Consider the following 17,383-nt stretch of genomic DNA (forward strand, 5'->3'; position numbering starts at 1 on the left):
CCTAGCTGTAAAAAAAGTAAGCAAGCTTCCAAGAACTGCTCTAGAGGCTGGATGAACCATCATGCTCTGAAAGGTTTGCCTGCTGCCCCAGCTGGCCTCGATATTTAATTAATTGATTTAATGAAATTTATATACTGCTTGATTGCAGGAAAACCCCCTCAAAGGGGTTTAAGAAAGTATTATGTTCCTGTTGCTTTTGCATTGGCTTTTTGAATATCACTCCTGTATCCATTATGCTACTTCCAAACAGCCCCCACCAACATGCTGCAGCTACCATGAAGAGGACTTCCCATTCCCATGCATCACTATGTTGTAGCCCCTTCCAAGTCACCAATAGTCTTGTGATCACCAATAGTCAGTATGGATTTCTGAAAAATAAGTCATGTCAGACTAACCTGATCTCGTTTTTTGACAGAATTACAAGCCTGGTAGATGAAGGGAACGCAGTGGATGTAGCCTACCTTGATTTCAGCAAGGCATTTGACAAGGTGCCCCATGATATTCTTGTAAAGAAGCTGGTAAAATGCGGTCTTGACTATGCTACCACTCAGTGGATTTGTAACTGGCTGACTGACCGAACCCAAAGGGTGCTCATCAATGGTTCCTCTTCATCCTGGAGAAGAGTGACTAGTGGGGTGCCATAGGGTTCTGTCTTGGGCCCAGTCTTATTCAACATCTTTATCAATGACTTGGATGATGGAGTCAAGGGCATCCTGATCAAATTTGCAGATGACACCAAACTGGGAGGGGTGGCTAACACCCCAGAGGACAGGATCACACTTCAAAACAACCTTGACAGATTAGAGAACTGGGCCAAAACAAACAAGATGAATTTTAACACTTGGGCAAAAAAAATGAGAGGCACAAATACAAGATGGGTGACACCTGGCTTGAGAGCAGTACATGTGAAAAGGATCTAGGAGTCTTGGTTGACCACAAACTTGACATGAGCCAACAGTGTGACGCGGCAGCTAAAAAAGCCAATGCAATTCTGGGCTGCATCAATAGGAGTATAGCATCTAGATCAAGGGAAGTAATAGTGCCACTGTATTCTGCTCTGGTCAGACCTCACCTGGAGTACTGTGTCCAGTTCTGGGCACCACAGTTCAAGAAGGACACTGACAAACTGGAACGTGTCCAGAGGAGGGCAACCAAAATGGTCAAAGGCCTGGAAACGATGCCTTATGAGGAACGGCTAAGGGAGCTGGGCATGTTTAGCCTGGAGAAGAGGAGGTTAAGGGGTGATATGATAGCCATGTTCAAATATATAAAAGGATGTCACATAGAGGAGGGAGAAAGGTTGTTTTCTGCTGCTCCAGAGAAGCGGACACGGAGCAATGGTTCCAAACTGCAAGAAAGAAGATTCCACCTAAACATTAGGAAGAACTTCCTGACAGTAAGAGCTGTTCGACAGTGGAATTTGCTGCCAAGGAGTGTGGTGGAGTCTCCTTCTTTGGAGGTCTTTAAGCAGAGGCTTGACAACCATATGTCAGGAGTGCTCTGATGGTGTTTCCTGCTTGGCAGGGGGTTGGACTCGATGGCCCTTGTGGTCTCTTCCAACTCTATGATTCTATGATTCTAAGTCCCATTGCTGACTAAGCAGGGGCTACAGTGCCGGATTACCAAATAAGCAGAGTAGGCACTGGCCTATGGGCCCCATGCCTTTTAGGGGTCCCACAACAACGGATCAAAACAATATTGATTTGATCTTGAAAGAAAAGTACAGAAACCTATCAGGAGATAATTTGCAAACCCCCCCCTAATATTTTGACTGCCTAGGGGCAAACTTGGCCCTCCAGATGTTTTGAGACTACAGCTCCCATCATCCCTGACCACTGGTCCTGTTAGCTAGGGATGATGGGAGTTGTAGTCCCAAAACATCTGGAGGGCCGAGTTTGCCTATGCCTGGCCTAGGGGTCTCCACAGGGTTTAATCCAGCACTGAGGGGCTAGCAGTCTCTGAGGAACTCCGAGAGCAAAATCCACATACACACAATCCAGAAGTCAGGGAAGCTGGATGGTCCCACAGCCAGGGGTCGAGTCCAGAGGACAGGGAACCCAGATGGTGAGCAGGAAGCAGCAAGGTAGGGCTAGAAACTACAGGCATTGTTTCCAGCATCTGATTACTGCTGAGAGCTCTCTTTGAGAAGGCCAGAGCCAGCTGGTTCTCATCAGGGCCTTCTCTGTGAAAGGTGATGAGCTGCAGGTGGAGTCATTCCGCCTTCTCCTTCTTCAGGCAAGGCTGACTTGGCCCATGAGACACTGCTGGTCCTGTGTGGAGGCTACAATGAACTATGTCCTGGAGCATCATTTAAAAGTGGCGTTGAGCTAAGAGGAGGATTATGTGTGGAAGGGCTGTGGCTCAGTGGGCAGATGCTTTGCATATAGAAAGTCCCAGGTTCAATTCTCAGCATCTCCAGGTAGGGAAACTCCTGTCTGAAACCTTGCAGAGCCTCTTTGTAGACAGTATTAAGCTAGATGGGACAAAAGCCTGACTTGGGGTGTGTGTGTGTGCGCGCATGCGCTGTGGGGTGGCCCTGTCTCGAGGCAAGATGAGGCAACCATCTTGGGCGACAGACTTTGGGTGCCTTTTAGAAACAGCCAAGAAGGAGGCAGATCTGACCCAAGAGGCACAATACACTGAGTAATTTTTCTGCCCAAATCTTATTGAGGGTGAATAGCAGTGGTCTGGTCTGGCTCTTCTCCCAGGCTGGAAAGTGTAGAAAGAGTCCCAGGCAAAAGAATTTTGTAGTGGATTGTTTGATTGTGCCTTGTGTTAATTAGTGGAGGAGAGATGCTGCTATTTGCATTTTTTATCTTGGGCACCAAAATGTCTGCGAGCTGCGCATAATCACAAGGTTGCTTATATTAAATGATTGCACTGGGTAAGCATAGGAACTGTATTTTTGCATATGTTGCTGTGTATGTATTTTATACTTCTTAATTAAGCTGCCCAGAGAAGTTCATCTTATAGCCTAACAATCTCATTTACTGTGGGTAGACCTATGTTTCTAGCTCCTGAGGCTGTGAAGATGTGTGTGTGACTGTGCAAGCAATATATGATAAACTTTGGGAAGCCTTGGAGGAGACCCAAGCAAGCTTCGGCTGCATACACACATTTTATTCTAGAATTAATGGAGACTGAGGAGTTGGTGGGTTTTTTTGCTTAATCCAAACAAACAATGCCTCTGAAACGCATTTCTAGAGATTAATCTGAATTACCCTGCAGTGTGCCCATTTGAAATTGGATCAAAGCCAATGTAGGCAGTCCTAGCAATGGAGGGTATCCCCACTTGCCCAATGGTGTTGTGGGTGGGTGTGTGCTAAGGTTGCAATTGCCACCTCCCCCTTTATAGGCATGAGCAGGCAGGAAAATACTTGGTAACCTATGAAGAGGAGAATATTCAAATGTAAATCAAGTACAGTGGTGCCTCGCAAGACGAATGCCTCGCGAGACGGAAAACCCGCTAGATGAAAGGGTTTTCCGTTTTGGAGGTGCTTCACAAAACGAATTTCCTATGGGCTTGCTTTGCAAGATGAAAATGTCTTGCGAGTTCCTGCGGGTTTTTCCCCCTCCCCCCTTTTTCTAAGCCGCTAAGCCGCTTATCTGCTTATCCGCTAAGCCGCTAAAAGCCGCTAAAAGCCGCTAATAGCGCTAATAGCGCTAAGCCGCTAAGCCGTCAATGGGCTTGCTTCTCAAGACGAAAAAACCGCTAGACGAAGAGACTCGCGGAACGGATTAATTTCGTCTTGCGAGGCACCACTGTAGTCATATCCTTGTGGACAGCAGGATCTATGTATCTATATGTAAAATCTAGACTGAAAGAAGCATGTTGGGGGATAAGCATAAATAATTCTGGATTAAGAAAAAACGACACTCTTGTGCTGCAAAAAGGCTAGTGTGTTCACTGCTTCGGTGATCAGAAAGACTTGGGTGGAGCAAGACACAGTGTGAATTGAAAGCTGAATTAAAATTGGCCCATGAGACATTGGGGGCACAGATCAGGGTGGTGATAAGCCCCTGAGTCTTTGTGATGCAAGCCCTTTGTTCTTGGGACTCGCCATTTCAAGTGGGTAGTTCTTCATCTAATTAATATTGAAAGTGCCAGTCAGGGTCATGTTGAGACTGGAGCCTCTCTATTGATGGTTACCTTTCCTGCAAAGAAATCAAAGTGGTGTGCAGGGTGTCTTGCTTTCAATTTTGTCCTTGCAAGAACCCTTTGAGGCAGCTTAGGTTGAGAGGGAGAGAGTTAATGGCCCAAGGTAACCCAGTGAGGATTTGAATCCTTGTCTCCTGGGTCCTAGCCTGAAGCTTTAAACTACCACACCATGGTGACTCAGCTGGGAATAAATCATTTCCCACCTTTTGAATGCGATAGAACAGAATTCTAACTAAACTTGCATAGGATTCAGTTGCTCGTGTAACCTTTTTTTACTGCCTGCAAAGCAACAACTTTTTCCTCAGAGCAGAATTTTGGGTTGTTTCTAGAGCCTGTGTAGCTTGAACTCGCATTCCATCAGAAATTCAACTTGTGGTGTCTTTGCCACTCCGCCTTCCTCAACAAGATCACATGAATCGGTGATTCTGTAGTGTAGGGACGTGGTTGGCGCTGTGGGTTAAACCACAGAGCCTAGGACTTGCTGATCAGAAGGTCGGCAGTTCGAATCCCCGCAACAGGGTTGCTCCCGATTCTGGGGTTGCAGCGCTCATCTCGCTTTACTGGCCGAGGAAGCCGGCGTACAGCTTCTGGGTCATGTGGTCAGCATGACTGAGCCGCTTTTGGTGAACCAGAGCAGCGCACGGAAAGGCCGTTTATCTTCCCGCCGGAGCGGTACCTATTTATCTACTTGCACTTGACGTGCTTTCAAACTGCTAGGTTGTCAGGAGCAGGGACCGAGCAACAGGAGCTCACCCCGTCGTGGGGATTCGAACCGCCAACCTTCTGATCGGCAAGTCCTAGGCTCTGTGGTTTAACCCACAGCGCCACCCGCGTCCCCTCCAGCTTAGCCAGGAGTATTTTCCTCCAACTTGTCACTAGCGTCCATGCCGGATTTGCTGGGAGTGGGTGGGTCCCTGCCACAGCTTTTGCCACCCTTGTGGTTACAGCCAGGACTCTGTAGAAGCCTGGCTTGGTGCCTCATTCGCTGTGACCTTCACATCTTTGTTTTAGTTGCAGTTTAGTAATTTGAGTATCTCTTTGGTCCTAGCTGTTTCCCTTGCTGGCTAGAGAGAGAGAGCAAGTAGGCAATGGGCAGCCTTTGCTTCTTGCTCTGTCTGCTGTCTCCTGCTACCTCCTCTACATAAAACTTCAGATCGTCACCTCTGGGATTTTGGCACCGAAGCTCAAACTCCTTCATTTCTGGAGAGAGGACTTAGTTCATTACAAGGCAGAGGGCTGCTTTGGGACTCCTGGGTCCTAATTGGTTAGTTGGCTTATCTCACATTTTGCTCTCCAGCCCCCTCCACACACCCCATCATACACACAGTTTGGCGCTGAATTCCCCCATGCTTCAAGGCTTCTGGTGTCTAAGTCTCTGTGTGCACCTGCAGCTTCCAGGGAACAAAATCTTCTCCCATTCTGAGTGTCTCTTGGAACCGGTGAGTGTGTGTGTGGTGGGGGGGGGGTTGCAAAGAAACCTTGTACAGTCGGCTTCCCTGCCGTCCCTCACTCAAAGAGGAGTGGCATGGGCCATACCACTCCCAGCACCTGCCTTCCCCCAAACAAAGGGCTTTTGTCTCACCTGCTTCCCTCCTCCCTCTTGACCGTACTATGACCTGGCCAATGGCGGCAAGGAACAGAGCTCCTTTGAGGTTTGCATGTGGTCCTGATCCTGGGCAGCAGAGTTAGGCTGAAGCGGGGTGGGTGGATGAAGGAAAGAGATGGGATCTGTGGCTGTTGGTGGTTCTGTTTTGCAGAGTGCACAGGAGTTAGAGAGCCAGGCCTGGGACACCGGCACTGATGATTCAATGCTGGCACTTCTGTCTCCAGTGTTGCAGGAGGGGTTTAGGTGCAGAGATGATGTGCTTCTTGCGAGTGTGTGTATAGAAAGACACACAGTTCTGCCTGCATGTGCGTACAGGGGAGCGATGCCTGTAAGTCTGTGAATTGTGGATTTTCGTCGGAGAAACAGGGCGAACTGGGTGGGGGGAAAAGAGCGGACTGCTGAGGTTTTGTGGCAAAGGCATATTTGTGATGCGTTTGCCTGTGATACATGTAAGTGCACGTGTGTGTCAGGCATGTGAGTGTGTGAGAGAACGCAATGGTTAACGCTGCTGTATGGCAAGCATGTACCATGTGGCCTGAGAAGTGCATGCACTCACAGATTAAGAATGTTTGGGTGCTTCAGTATTCCCTGTTCAGGAACATACACACAGGTGTGGGAACATGTGTGTGTTTCTGCATCAATGTGGGGTATGTGGACTTCAGGCCTCACCCCTGCCCCTGGTTGTTGTTTTTTGCCAAGCCTCACAAAACCAGGACTAGCTGAGCACTCCCTGCTGCTTCCCCCACCCCCAAGCCCAGGGACAAACTCAATTACACTTGGATTTCATTTCAGCTGTATCTTTTTCATGCTGAGACCTGCCTAGGGAGGAAAACAGTTCTCAGAGGTGGCAGAATGAGGGGAGCCAACTCCCGGTAACAGAAGGGGATGGGAGAAGCCCCACAGGCATGCTGGGAGACCGGTGGGCAGGGAACTGGGAAGCTTCTCTCCAGGAGAGGCCCTGGCCTACACGGGAGTCAGCAGAATGCAGTGTAAATGAGCCAGTGGAGCCCCAAGGGGGGGTTGAACAGACTGAACTACTTCAGACTGAAGGGCTGTGTGGGTGTGATGTCATTGTTTTTGTTTTTATTAAAAAAATGCTCCCTTCCATAAACCGCATGCATGCACACATGCACAAATCGGATAGGACTGTGCTAGGCTTTTTCTCCCTGGCGCAATACCTTTCCGGGTTTTGTTTTTACTTGTAGGGATGTCTTTAGATGAGTAATTACAAGAACAAACATTTGCTTGCAGTTTGAAGTGCCCCAATCCGTCCTGCTCCGAATGGGCAGACCAGGCCTGCTTGGGTGGTGTTGGGGTGCTCAGCACCAGATGGTCTGAAACAAGGATGGAGGGGGAAGACTGTGGCCCCCCCAGATGTTGTGGGACTCTCACTCCCATCAGCCTCACTCAGCATGGCCAAGAGTCAGGGGTGATGGGTCAGGGCTAAGCATTCCACTTCCTTGTCCTGGGTGGGCAGTGGTGTTGTTGTTTAGTTGTTTAGTCATGTCCGACTCTTTGTGACCCCATGGACCAGAGCACGCCAGGCACTCCTGTCTTCCACTGCCTCCCGCAATTTGGTCAAACTCATGCTGGTAGCTTCGAGAACACTGTCCAACCATCTCGTCCTCTGTCGTCCTCTTCTCCTTGTGCCCTCCATCTTTCCCAACATCAGGGTCTTTTCCAGGAAGTCCTCTCTTCTTATGAGGTGGCCAAAGTATTGGAGCCTCAGCTTCACGATCTGTCCTTCCAGTGAGCACTCAGGGCTGATTTCCTTCAGAATGGATCGGTTTGATCTTCTTGCAGTCCATGGGACTCTCAAGAGTCTCCCCCAACACCATAATTCAAAAGCATCAATTCTACGGCAATCAGCCTTCTTTATGGTCCAGCTCTCACTTCCATACCTCACTACTGGGAAAACCATAGCTTTAACAATACGGACCTTTGTTGGCAAGGTTTGTTGGCAAAACTCCATGGACAAAGATGGGCAGTGGTACTATGGGAACTATCCCATTACTCAATGAGTACTACTACTAACATGGACATCTGGTCTGGTTCCCATGTGGCCACATAAAAGGTAAAGGTAAAGGTAAAGGTACCCCTGCCCGTACGGGCCAGTCGTGTCCGACTCTAGGGTTGTGCGCCCATCTCACTTAAGAGGCCGGGGGCCAGCGCTGTCCGGAGACACTTCCAGGTCACGTGGCCAGCGTGACGAAGCTGCTGTGGCAAGCCAGCACCAGCGCAGCACACGGAAACACCGTTTACTTTCCCGCTATAAAGCGGTACCTATTTATCTACTTGCACTTGAGGGTGCTTTCGAACTGCTAGGTGGGCAGGAGCTGAGACCGAAAGATGGGAGCTCACCCCGCCACGGGGATTCAAACCGCCGACCATGCGATCGGCAAGCCCTAGGCGCTGAGGTTTTACCCACAGCGCCACCCGCGTCCCTATGTGGTCACATACACATTACCAAAAAAGAGGAAATACATCTGTCTCTCTCATGCACACGCAAAGAACCCAGATTTGCACAGAAATTGCATGTGCTAATTGATGTGTACAGAAGGACAACACAACTCATCATGGTGGAGGGCAGGGCAGAAGACAGGGATTTGGTGACCTCCACAGCCTGCTGCCCAGGTACTGCTAACTCCTGGATTGGCAACTTAAAGACCCTCTCCTCCTCTTCTTATGGTTCCTGCTCTTTAAACTAGGCTAGGACCGACAGCACTTCAAACAGAGGGCTGCTCTCTGTAAAGTGAAACACATGGGTTATGCCATCAGCAGCCCTAAATCTTCTGCCAAGACAGTAGTTTGCTAAACAACGGTTGGGAGGAATTGGCCCACTGGACTCTCTATCTGACTTTGACAGAGATGTCCTTGTTTATCTTTGTCCCTTCCCCCATTTTGGCGGCGAGGAGACGTAACTCTGCCAGAGAGGTCTGCAGAGATTCTGCGGGAACTGTTCAGACATGGGCAAGAGAAGGCTGAGATGGACAGCAGAAGGATAGGTCTTAGCCTCTGGGAACACAGTGCTTTGGTCCCCTAGGCTTGCTGCCTCTTTGATCCTGACAAATGACCTAACAGTAGTTGAGGATCATATCCTTAGTTGCCTAGTAACTGTATCACATTCCCTTATGATGCAAAACACCAACTTGGAGGCGATAGTGATTGTTCCTCTTTCAAGCCAATGACACCCAGGGACAAATGTCCAGTGTTTGGACTAGTTGTTAGGAGCTATTTCCTCTTCTCTTGCAAGAAATCTTCCTATGGGGCCACTGTTTAAGGTAAAAGAACCATCCATTACTCTAACTCATCTCAGGTCCATGGCTTGTAGGGGTGTGTTTCTTAGTCCTGGCGTTCAAATCCCTAGAATTTTCTTTTTTTTGATCTAAGCACCCTAAGTAGGGTCTGGTCTTCTGCCCCTCAAACATGACCGTCTTGAGGTATCGGGCTCCCAAAAAGTTGGGACTCTGATATGAGGCCAGACAGCAATGTGCCCCATATACTAAGACCCGCTCAACACAGCCTTGTATTGGTGAAAGAACCCAGGAGTCCTGCCTCCCAGCTGCCACTTGTGCTGTCTGTTTCGCTTCATTGGATAATATTTGGAGAGCCAGCATGGTGTAGTGGTTAAGAGCGGTGGACTCGTAATCTGGTGAACCGGATTCGCTTCCCCGCTCCTCCACATGCAGCTGCTGGGTGACCTTGGGCTAGTCACACTTCTCTGAAGTCTCTCAGCCCCACTCACCTCACAGAGTGTTTGTTGTGGGGAAGGAAAGGAAAGGAGAATGTTAGCCGCTTTGAGACTCCTTAGGGTAGTGATAAAGCAGGATATCAAATCCAATCTGCAGAGAGAATTGTGTATCACACAATTATTATTATTATGTGGGGTGTATGTCATTCTGCGCCTCCCTCCTTTCCACTGGCTTGTCACCTGCAGTCCCTTTTGGAACCTGGGAGGCGGCAAATTAATTCTAGGGTGGTGGGGATGGTCGTATCGCTATCCCCTCTCCCACAAGACCCCCCCCCATCTGCAGTTTTTCCAGCATCCCCCTCCTCCCTCTGCTGCATGCTTGCCCCACTTTTGAGCGTCTTTAATTGGCTGTGCTTTCCAGAGCCCCTTACAAGCGGTTGGGGTGGGGAGGGAGGGCAGCTCCATGGTGGTGGGGGAAGGGTGGCTTGGGTTCTTGATGGGGGGGGGAGGAAAGGAACGGGGAACTGGGAATCACTGCATCTGGGCTATTTCCAGCTTTGTCCTTTTTACGTAATCGCCCTGCGCTTTCCCGCATGTGCGAGTGAGCGAAGCTACTGGGGGATAGGGAGGCCATGGGGTGGGGGTGGGGGGCTTTGGTCAGGTAAATGGCATGCTGCACCCCCCCCCCACCTTCCCCTCTCCAAAAGAAATCCCAAGGGAGACATTAGCTGGGAGAATCGGTGGTGCTGTCGCGCCTGTCTGGTCCACTTAGTTTCGTGCCCTTCTGGGATTTGTTGCCGCTGCAGCTCAGCGGCGTCAATGATTTTGCTCTCTTGCATCTCCTCCCGCTGCCCCCCAAGCTTGTGAAATGCTTCCACTACCTGCTTATGACCAGAGGGACTTGGATCACAAAAGTAGCTTGCAGCTGGTCTTGAGCTGGGGACAGCAGCTCACCTCTGGCACCTCTGCAGTGACTTGGTAGTTCTTTGGTGGTCCTTGACATTGAAACGGCAATGGGGGTGAGGAGCAAGGGCATCATAGCTTCACCTGTGTCCTGCTCCCCTCTGACGGGCCAACAATACCTTTTGGAAGGGTGTTTTCGATAGGGAAAACGAAGATGGGAGGGGAAGGGTTAAGTGCCTCCCCCACCTCCCCAGTGCTACTGCTCTTGTCCGATTCAGAAGGCCCTCACCTCAGCTTCTTTAAAAACTAGAGATAAAAATGTCCGGCAATCCAGTTGGGGAATCTCCTGCGTGTGCTTGGGGGAAACAAAACAGCATGACTGCCTACTAGGAATTGCTAAGAAGTCGAAGAGTGTTGAAAAGAGGCTTTTCCCTGATGCCTCCTGCTTGTTCTGTGCTCCTTTGGAGAGGCAGGAACAGACCCAGGGGGATAGACATGATGATTGGCTAAGCCAGCTCTATCCACTTCGTGCTAAAGCCTGGGCCGGCTGGTTTGTTGGGCAGGTGGGGTATTTGCTCTGCGTGCTGGAACTGCAAAGGCCAGAGTGGTGCATATACCTCTGGTGACTCTCTTGCTGCTCCTGTTAATGCTGTCTCCTCTTGGTTGTGGAAAAGAGTTTTGCATACGTTTTCCTAAAGAAAAATAGGCCCTGACTGTCGGGCGAGTTGTAGGGTCTGTAAGAAAAGATGTGTGCGCTTGCCTTTAATTTTGAGTTGCGTTCCCTAAATTAATTGGGACCTAATTCGGCATGTTTACTGCACTTATCTTTAGTAAACAAAGCTAAGGAGAATAAATTCACCATTTATTGGGAAGGCGGTTGAAAGGGTTTTGGCAGTAGCTGCGGTTGTTCTTGGATTGAACTGATCATCTAGGCCCATTCCATTCTAGGTTCAGACCTAGTTTGGGGGCCAAATTGTCTTGGCTGCCCTAACTAACCGTATTTATTGAGTGAGGGGCAATGGGAGTGATACCTGGCTAGTAGTCTGTCTCTCTGGATTGCCTCCATGGGAACAGGCTCACTGTTTAAGGTGGTTCTGTTCCACTCTGCAGGGTCGAATACAGAGAGCAGCATTGGGAGAGTAATTCATGGCCCCCTTGTGCTATGGTGCTATGCAGGGCACTATTCTGTGCTCAGTGTTATTTAATACCTACATGAAACCACTGGGGGCAGTCATCTGTATGCTGATGGCACAGAGCTCCAGTTCTCTTTAACATCTGAATCAGGAGTGACTATGCAGGTGTCTGCAAGCAGTGATGGGCTGGACGAGGGCCAGTGAACCGAATTTGAATCCTTGCAAGATGGAGGATCTGAGAGTGAGTGGTCCCTGTGTCCAATAAATAGGCCAAGTTCCTGCTCTGAATGGGCTTGCAAGTGCACAGTCCGGGAGTGCTCTTCAATGCATCTATGCCACTGGAATATCAGTAGCTAGAAGAGCCTCTTATCAGCTTTTGCTGGGAAGGCAGCTATGACCACTCTTGGAGCATGGGAGCTAGACCACTGTGGTCTTTGTTGTTTGGTTGTTTAGTCATGTCCGACTCTTCGTGACCCCATGGACCAGAGCACGCCAGGCACTCCTGTCTTCCACTGCCTCCTGCAGTTTGGTCAAACTCATGCTGGTAGCTTCGAGAACACTGTCCAACCATCTCGTCCTCTTTTGTCCCCTTCTCCTTGTGCCCTCAATCTTTCCCAACATCAGGGTCTTTTCCAGGGAGTCTTCTCTTCTCATGAGGCAGCCAAAGTATTGGAGCTGTGATCTAGGCACTGATAACTGCAAGACTGGATTACTGTGACACACCCTATGTGGGGCTTCCCTTGGCCATGGTCTGTAAGCTGCAGCTAGTGCAAAACATGGCATCTAGGCTGTTGCCTGGGGCATCCTCTCAACACCACCGCCAAGGGAACTGCACTGGCGGCCAATAGGGTACCAGTCTCAGTTACTTCTAACACTGAAGCCGTATGCAGCTAGTGCCCATGTTACCTGAGAGGTCACCTTGTCCCATACACACCTGGCTGGAACTGTGTTACTCTGGTGGAGCATTGTTAAGAGGACAGTACACCTGACATCAGCTAAAAACCAGTCATTTAGAATTGCAGTTCCAAGCCTCTGGAATCTGGTTCCGATTGAAATTAGATAAATGCATAGCAGAGACTACTGATAACTTACCTTTTAAAGAGGGCCTTCCCTAAAGCTTCTTGAAGCCATTTTATAATGCATACTGAATCTGGTGATTCTGAGATTTGCTTTTAAATTGCTGTGCATGTATTTCTAGTATACATTAGGTTTTCTGATACCTTTACTGAACTTCTTTGGAAAACTTGGTTGCGAAGCAGCTTATAAATTCTTAATCTAATAAAAAGTACCCCCTGTTAATATTACCTGCTGCATAAATGTCTCAAAATATTCCCCCTCCCTTCTCTCATAATCTAAAGTATTTGAACTGGAAATATTTGATTTGGGAAGGAATTCAATAAAGCACAGCTATTGTGGTTTTAAAAGTTCTACTCATAGTATTACATGAAAATCATTTTTAATGAAATACTTGTAAATATTTTAAGATATGACAGCTCAGCAGCATGCAGTATCTTGGGAATGCTGGAGAGAAATAGACTGGGGAAGGGAGAGTGAATCCCTCTGAGTGTGTACTGCTCTCTCCCCCACCCTTCCCGTTCTGTGGGCTTGTAAGGGAATGTGAGGGCTTTGGATCTAGCAGATCCAGTTTTCCCTTTTTGCCCTCTCTGTCATGAGAGGGGCAACAGCAGGGGTCTTTTCATGCTGCTTGGAAGGGAGGATCTGAGGACAGCCTCCCTTTCAGACCTGCAAAATTCAAGGGCCTCATGGACATTCTTCCAATGACTAGAGCAGGGGTAAAGGTAAAGAGACCCCTGACCATTAGGTCCAGTCATGGCCGACTCTGGGGTTGCGGCGCTCATCTCGCTTTATTGGCCGAGGGAGCCGGCGTACAGCTTCCGGGTCATGTGGCCAGCATGACTAAGCCGCTTCTGGCAAACCAGAGCAGCGCACGGAAACGCCGTTTACCTTCCTGCTGCTTGCACTTTGAGGTGCTTTTGAACTGCTAGGTTGGCAGGAGCAGGGACCGAGCAACGGGGGCTCACCCTGTCGCAGGGATTCGAACCGCCGACCTTCTGATCGCAAGTCCTAGGCTCTGTGGTTTAACCCACAGCACCCCCTGCGTCCCTTAGAGCAGGGGTAGGGAACCTTTATGGCCCAGTGGGAAGTTCAGCCCTGCTTTCTGCAGGGATTAGCAAATAAGCCAATCCTGCAAGGTCTCTACCTTCCCTACATCTGACGTCACATACTACATCAGGTGTGGAGCTGGTAGGCGTGGTTTAGGGCAAATGAACTGTTGGACTAAACTTGGTCTGTTGGGTTGAAATAAACGACAGACGAATGACAAGTGTCATATGGGAGGCATCTCTTGAGCATGTCTCGGGGAGTCCCTTTTATTGAATATTACAGCATTGCCACATATGTGCTTGTTGCTGATTGGTTAACACAAATACAATGCAAAGGTTGCATATAGGCATTAATCATCAATAGATTAAAGGTTGGGAAAGGGAACACAGAATTGGACAGGTATGAAAACCTCCTTATTAAACTATTACTAATGATTGATATAACATGACTTAAAAGAACATAACTATCGCATTCTGTAGATGTGGTTGACCATGCATTGAGAACAGGTCAGGGTACGATGTTTCATGAACTCAATGTGAACTAAACATTCTAGGGTGGGTGAGGAAGGAACGCTTCAGCTTAGAGCGGTTTGCCAGAGTCATGTGCAGAAGCAAAACTTCCCATCATTGGTCCATGTGCTAAAGGCTCCCCACTTCTGGACAGAGGGTGGGGGGGTGAAGGAAACTGGTAACATACCAATTTCGGCACATAACGTTTGTTATGTTGCTAATTAATTTTACAAAACAATGGCATTTTAAGACATCAATTCCCCTCCCGCAATGGAAAAATGTAGCAGATTTCTGTGGCTAGTTTTGCGCCTTACATCACAGCACAATGGTTGGGAGGGAGAGAAGGGAAAGAGGGTATAAATTTTGTAACTTAATTGCTAAAAATAGAGGAGCTGAATGTCAAACTTAATTAAAAAACTACACCCTTTGATCTTGCCCCTAATCCCAGATGTGACAGATGCTGTTGTTCGATGGTGAACAAAAGCTACTCTTCACAAGCTAAGATGCAGTTTCTGGTTTATCACATTATGTGGTCCAGAGCTCAGGACTCGCACGTTTCACTTGATGTGTATGTTACTTTTTAAGCTTCTAAGGCCATGCAGCAGAGCACTTCAGGCTGCAGCAGGGGAAAGGTTAGATGAAGACCAGAATGCGCTGTCTTAATACTGCAGCAAGAATCCCTATAAGTGCGCTGGTCCTAGCCTAAGGGTGGGGAAGATGCTTCTTTTTGACTCCACTTTAGAGAGCGAAATGTCTTGGGCACGCACTTTAAATATTCAGGCCTCAACTGCATGCTGGCACATGTTCTGCTTTGTGTGGGTTTCAGAGAAGAAGGCGAGAAGACGAGGACTTGTATGGGGGCATTAAGGCATAGAACTGGCTCAGTCTAGAACATGTAACATTTCTGCTGTCTTAATAGCTGTTCTGTACCTATATTGTACCGGTTTCACTGTGTGTCCAGGCCCGATTCACGGTGCTGATATTGACCTTTAAAGCCCTAAATAGTCTGGGTTTACCTAAAAGATCAAGTTGCCCATGCATTAAGGTGTACTTCAGAGGCCCTGCTTAGGTGCCAACCTACAAAGACAATCCCTGTGGTGGCCATACAGAACAGGGCCCTCTCAGTGGTGGCCCCACAGTTGTGAAATGAAGCTCCATCATAGTGTGATCAAGTCCCATCCCTCACTGTGTTTATCCATAGGCCTTGGAGGACCTTTTTGTGATGACCTTCAGTGGCTAATTGCAAACAGCTAGAGAAACAGTGTGGATGTTATATGTTTAAATAATGCTGGACTATTCGTTGCGCTGGCTTTTAGTCGTATTGCGAAAAAGAAGTTTCAAATAATATTTTATTGTTTATGTGCTGATGGTGTGTTTTGTAAACTGCTTTATGAATGATGTTTCTTAAAAGGCGGGTTAGCATTTGCCTGTACATAGTTCCATCCTTATTTCAGACATCGTGATATATCGGTATATCACAATGTGTTTTTTTTGTTTTTTTTAAATAATATTTATTGAACATTTTCAAATATAACAGAAAAAAGAAAAAAGAAAAATAAAACATCCATTTTATAACCTTATTTTCATTGATATCCTTTCAGGACTTCCCCGCCCCACCCCCTTTTGTATTCCAATTCCTTCAAATAGATTCAACAAGTTCTTACCCCAAATTTTAAACTTATTATGATTAACCCAATGTTAAAAATGTTTTTCCATCCCCTAAAATCGACCCCGCTCCCTTCCACGAGTTCCCCTCTTTAATATGCAGAACAGGTTAAAATAAAAAAAGATAGAAAAAAGAATAAAGTATAGTTTAACACCCTTTGGATTCCAATATCCCCCCCCCCCTTCCCGGTTGCGTTCCCCAGTGCCCATCCCTGCTGTCATCCTGGAGATCCCACATCTAGGCCGAAATCCTTCACAAGTCCACTTTGCCGTCTTTTTAAAAGTCTTTGCCGCCTTTTTGGTCATCTTTAATTTTGAACGTCCAATCTTGGAAAAACTCTATCTCAAAAAGGCCCATTTTTTCCATCCAAATCTCTGTATTCAAGAGCAAAAACTCCAATTTTGTTTCTTTAGACCTTTCAAATCTGGATGTCCCAAATGTTCCCACTTCCAACTTTATCCAATTCTTATTGTTCATGTTGTTCTTGTTATTCTCTCTCCTCGCTTTCCTCTAGTTTCATTTCCTGCTCCCCTGCAAAAATGTTCTAATTCCAAAAGCTTCTAAATCCTCTACAGAGGCTTTGTTATTCAGGAACAAAACTTTACGTCAAGTCCCTTCCATTCTTCAATAGATAAATCCATTGTCTCCTTTAGTGTAGAGACCTCTGTAGACAAAATAGTATTCCATTTCTGCAGTTTCCCAGGAGATAAAAAGTCCTATTCACATTCCATACCAGCAATACTTGTAGTGTCCCACATCCCCTCTAGAGGGATTATAATAACTCAGTTTCCTTCCAGATCACACCCAACAGTCAAAGTAACTTGTTATTCCTTATTTTAAACAGTTAATATCCAATTTGTAACGAATATAACCGGCAAAGTCCTCGTAACAAACGGTATATCACAATGTTTAGCTGGTGATATACCGTGATGTTGAAAACCAGATATTGCCCAGCCCTAGTTATGCATCTGTTAAATAAGCTTAATTATAAGGTAGGTGAATATTCCTGTGGGTTATCTTGAATGAGCTTTCTAAATCCAGAAATAGGTTCCTGGAGCAGTGTTGAGGAATATCTGTTACTCATTCTGGGTGCTTTGTCACTTCCTGCTCTGTCACTGTGCAAGGAACCATGGCAGTCCAAATAACAAGGCCAAACATCACATCAAGTAAAACATGGCACTGCAATTTGTATGGGTGGCAACTGTTGTGGGTGTTAACAGGTGGCAGTGGCGGCTAGGGAATGCCCTCAGCCAAACTAGCCTTCCTACGAGTTTGGAAGAGTGGTAGATGGGGGGATTCTGTGCAAACCCCACTGATGACTAACATTGATTTTAGTGAAGCTTAGGCTCAAACCAAATGTTAAAAGTAATTGTATGGCTAGTAACCACATCTTGGTAGTTGTTTTTCTAAACCCCCCAAATTAGACACAGCCAGCACCTCTCAAGTTTTAATGGTAGCGCAGCAAGAAGGAAGCACAAACTTGGTGCAAATCTCTTCCTCAATGCCCCCTCCCTTCATTCCTTGGTGCTGAAAAAAGCCTGGGTAGGTGGGATAGGGGGAGCGCCCATTGACGCCAATGGGAGCTTCCCATC

General features: G+C 47.5%; 1 protein-coding gene across 8 annotated transcripts in view; it reads left to right on the plus strand.

The window, feature by feature from the left end:
* ZNF385A (zinc finger protein 385A) overlaps positions 1-17,383 on the plus strand; it is a 214,061-nt gene that overhangs the window by 89,026 nt on the left and 107,652 nt on the right. Inside the window, exon 1 of one of the 8 annotated variants that reach the window (XM_081848988.1) lies at positions 8,900-9,046. The exons of the other annotated variants lie outside the window; for them this stretch is intronic. The gene's annotated coding sequence lies outside the window, so the exon portion shown is untranslated. Of the gene's footprint in view, positions 1-8,899; positions 9,047-17,383 lie in introns of those variants that run through there. 8 annotated transcript variants of the gene reach the window in all.

This window comes from Podarcis erhardii (genome assembly GCF_964252035.2).
Source record: "Podarcis erhardii genome assembly, chromosome: 2".
NCBI classification, from domain to species: domain Eukaryota; kingdom Metazoa; phylum Chordata; class Lepidosauria; order Squamata; family Lacertidae; genus Podarcis; species Podarcis erhardii.